The 4,472-nt window shown below is 37.8% G+C and overlaps 1 non-coding gene across 1 annotated transcript; it reads right to left on the bottom strand.

Moving 5' to 3' along the window:
* Positions 1–4,400: 4,400 nt before the first annotated feature.
* trnaa-ugc (transfer RNA alanine (anticodon UGC)) lies at positions 4,401–4,472 on the bottom strand. The gene has a single exon. It is a non-coding gene; the product is annotated as a tRNA-Ala (tRNA).

Below are 4,472 nucleotides of genomic sequence, written 5' to 3' on the forward strand. Positions count from 1 at the left end.
TGCTGTAATCCAGCTGTAAAATAAAATAAGAGCTTGATTATCTTTCCTTTCTCAATCATTATTTACAAAAAATTTTAAATTATGAAGATTTGAATTAAGTATGGCATCGATCGGAATCTTTTGCTATTTTTTTATTTCTTGGATTGATGAGAATGGTTATTCACATGCACATAAACATTCACACACACACACACACACACACAAACGCACATGCACGTACACACAAAAAAGGAGTGCTGTGTGATGTGATGGACAAGAAAACAATGCAAAACACATTTTTCTTTTCCCTTCAGTGCAAAAGCAGTAAATGGGAGACATGCTGTCCCAGTGCTGGTGTCAGTAATAGAGCATTTGTTGGAACTGCACCCCCCCCCCCCACAACACACACACACATGCGGATACACACCCCGATCCATTCCCACATTTAGGAGGTCTTTCTGAGCTACATACCCAAAGCTTCCACAGAGTCTCTCAGACATTTCTTTTTTTAGGTCTGATTTTTTTTTTTTTTTTGGTTTCGTTTTGTTGTGTTGTTGTTCTTGTTGTTTTTGCATCAACTGAAGACAACAAACTCAAAGTACTTGCACTGACTCTGTGGCGTCACATCTGAACGGGTCTTCAAGTGAATGATAACACTGCATTTTTCATGCAAAACTGCGGTCTGAACTGTTTCCAAGACATTATGTATTTAGCGTAATGGTGTCAGCATGGAGAGCAGAACTGCTTCCATGGCTTTCCCTACAATTCAAACTTAGATCTATGTTACATTTAATTATATTTTACAAGCAGTATCAGCCACAGGATTTTATTTTAAATTGAAAGCACAAATGACACAAACCTAAACTGTTAAACTGAGCAACACACAAACACACACCTGGCTGCAGTCTCCAGTAGTCCCTTGGGTCTAACACATAATACATCATGGAATGCTGAGACTGAACTTTTAACTCCCACCACTGATCACCATTACGTTGTCTCACCACGGGACGCCAACACACACACATACACACACTGAAACATACAGTCACACACATGCACAGATAGATAAACTGCAGGGCTGGGTGGACAGCTGTCATGCCAGAGGGGACACATACATCTGGAGAAACGGTTGTTGTGAAATAGAGGGAAGATTTTGGGGGGAAAAGTGCAATGACAAAGAAAGGATGCAAAACAGCCGCGTTTCTGCACTCTAATGGAAATAATGGAACAAAGAAGTTAACCTCATTAAAAGTCATAGAAATTCAGTTTATTCACCCTTCATGTTATTAAATTGTGTTTATCAGAAGTAAGGAGGATATTAATGTGGAGCGGCGAGTCTTTCTTTACTGTTTTCTTTCCACTCAGCTATTGTGCAAAAAATCTATTTCCTATTTTTAGTTGTTCAGCAAGAATTCATGAAAATATAACATAACCAGTTGGAAACAGTAAATTGGCACCAGTTCTAACATCTATACAAAGCATTGATCATCCTGCTAGAAGTGACGCCAGTTGGTGGGTGAGATATGTCAGGGAGGAGGTGCACATTTTGTCCTTAAAGGTGATGAATTTGAACAGTTTTTAAATACGCCAAATTAAAATGTGCCCCCAGGCAACAGTGGTTAATTACTACCAATGTGGACGATGCCAGATTTTGAAGGCTATTGCTGATCAGTGTCAAATTAGGGTTAGTCGGGCTTGAAGACTCCCTCTAATACAGTTTGGTACATAGGAACGGAGTGACATAACTTTATTTAAAGGGAAACTTGATTTTCAACCTGCTAAACTTCTGTCTGCACCCAATGACCTTCTGCTCATAATTTCTGAAAATACTAGGAAATGTGTGGTTTTGTATTTTCTGGAAATAATTGCCCAACTGGAGGATTGTTTTGTTTTGTTTTTTTATTCCGCTGATAATTGCTCGAGCAAATATGGACTTATGGAGACTAATAACATGCAGAACAGCTTGCATTAAACCACCAATGATCTGGATTTGATCGTATTCATGTTCGAATTTTTTTTTTTTTAAATTTATAACTTTTCAGAGGAATTTTAAATTATAAGTTACAACCTCCTCAGTTTCAAATAAATAAATCTGGTTTGGTGGTAAATATTATCGTGCCTCAATAGCAAAACGTGTTGGAATCCACAGGGAAATATTGAAAAACTCGTTTCAGCATGTGGATGAAATCCTGTTTCTCAATAGGATCTTCATGGCTCAAGAACTGATAAACATATCAATGAAAATGAACTCATTGAATACTGTGTAGTAATTAGTAAACACTAAACAGTTATAATGCTCAAACAGTTACAGACTAAATTTAAATTTATCTTTGGCTCAATGACCATTATGACCAATACATTATGACCATTTCACCTCTGACAGAAGAGCATGTCTTATCATATACTGCAGGAAGACCACTGGGAACTGTCCTTATTCCAGAACAGCTGCCATGTTTCATGGGGGGGGGGACTTTGCCAGTGAAAACAGATGTGTATAAAATGGTCTGAAATATAACGATGTAAATCGATTAACAATTTTAATTGAGTGAATCAAAATAACAGGGTAACTGAGTCTAAATGAAAGTTCAAACTTAAACAGGCAAATTCAAAAAACAAACGGTGATGATGCTCAAGTCCATTAAAGAGCAACAAAACTAGTCCAGTCCAGAAAATCCAGAATGAAAAACCCTGAGTTTTGAAAGAAAAAAGTCATAAACCGAGGAAAAGTGACAATAATACAGCTGAAAAACAAATAGATAGACATGTAGATGTGATGAAGTTGTAGTGTTACGCTGCTCAGATATGTGGGTTCATATTTTCTCCTCAGGCCTGTGTTAAAACACTTGAAATAATCCGTAGCATTTGTTTCCATGTACTCTTCCAGATGAGGTCAGCCGGTTTGGCCCCATCAGACCATTCAAATACGTTTTGCAGTCTCATTAATTTGATTTTCAAATATTAGACTTCTTAAAGTTTGAAGTTCATCAGAGAGTATTGTGTCGGTCTGACCTCATGTGAAAGAAACGGGCCGTTAACCACAGAAGCACTGGTTCCAGTAGTTCCACTTTCTGGGAGAATAACTGAAGTATTCTTAAGAATGATCTGTTGGAGTGTCCAGTTTCAGAAAGGAAGCATGTGCTGTTAACTCAGATTTCTTACGAAATAAAACAAACTTGAAAGGAAAATCTAAAACAATTATATGACCCAGGGCTGACATTTATCTATCTGCAGCCAAGGTACATTTGAAAGCTGCTGAATGCACCTAACAGACTATTTTGTAAGGACACCATTAACGTCTGCCTTTCGCTTCATAAATCTCACAGAGTTTAATGCATCACACCCTCAGAATGGAACGTGAAGGCTGTTTTATGAGAAGGGAGTGGTTTGTCCTTTATTTCTTTACCTCTGTCACTGTTAGAATGATTAAACGTCTATACTGTGTAGATCTTGCAACAAAAGGTCAAATAAATGTAGAAACGTGCATCAGATTTTCTAAAAAGACCAATTAATGTTTAATAAAGTCAAAACATCTGGATGAAAAAAATTACTTTGTATTTTTGGCAATTTGCGCTTGAAAGTAAATGCTGGAGTTTGCACACTAAACGGTCAAAGTGATGATTTGGATCATTTTAATTTAGAGACTTAGCATTATAGCATTGGGTTTTTTAAATCACTGAACTCAATGGTGAGTACAAATTTAATAACGAAATTCAGTTGGAGCAAAAGTTTGATGCATCATGCTGTGGTTGGAAATGAGCCTCTGTTCAGAGTCAGATTTTACATTTTCCCATTTCTTCCATTTTATTATCCTGTGGCCAGACGTTGGCTAGAAGAACTCTTACTTGCAGGAAGGGAAAAGTTTTACCCATCCTGGATTTCTTTCCTGGGGTGGAACGGATAGTCTGTCTGATTTAGCAGTAGATGGGTGCGATGGGCAGTTATCCACCCTGCAAAAACTTCTGCCAATGATTGAATTTATGTCATAGATAACACATGTTTTTCCTGCAGCTTTAGGGCCAAAATGTAGTTGTAAAGCAAATGTGATCGCTACATTGGCACAAAATCAATGTAGTGATTCATCTTCATCTTGCTAGTGTTGCAGAAAAAGGTCAGGGAATCACCAAAGTCAGGAGGATAAAAACCTTCGAGGAATCAAGAATATCCAAAAATTTCATGGAAATCCCTTAAGTAATTGTTGAAATTTTGCAATATGAGTTGGACTGAATCACTCAATTCAAAACACTCTATTTATCCCCGAGGGGCAGTTTCTGAGGCACGCAGAGTAGTATCGGAGAAAATAGGAAAAGTAAACTCAGTAGTGCAAATGGACTTAAAATAAATTAAAACAAGCATTAAAGAGTTAGGAAGTGGAATACTGGCAAACTTGGTTAAGGTTACAGGTCATCCAGCAGTATCGGACATGGAGATGCTGGGGATTGAGCCCAGGACCTCATACATGCAAAGCATGCGCTCTACCACTGAGCTACATCCCC

Source organism: Antennarius striatus, chromosome 23 (genome assembly GCF_040054535.1).
Source record: "Antennarius striatus isolate MH-2024 chromosome 23, ASM4005453v1, whole genome shotgun sequence".
NCBI classification, from domain to species: Eukaryota; Metazoa; Chordata; class Actinopteri; order Lophiiformes; family Antennariidae; genus Antennarius; species Antennarius striatus.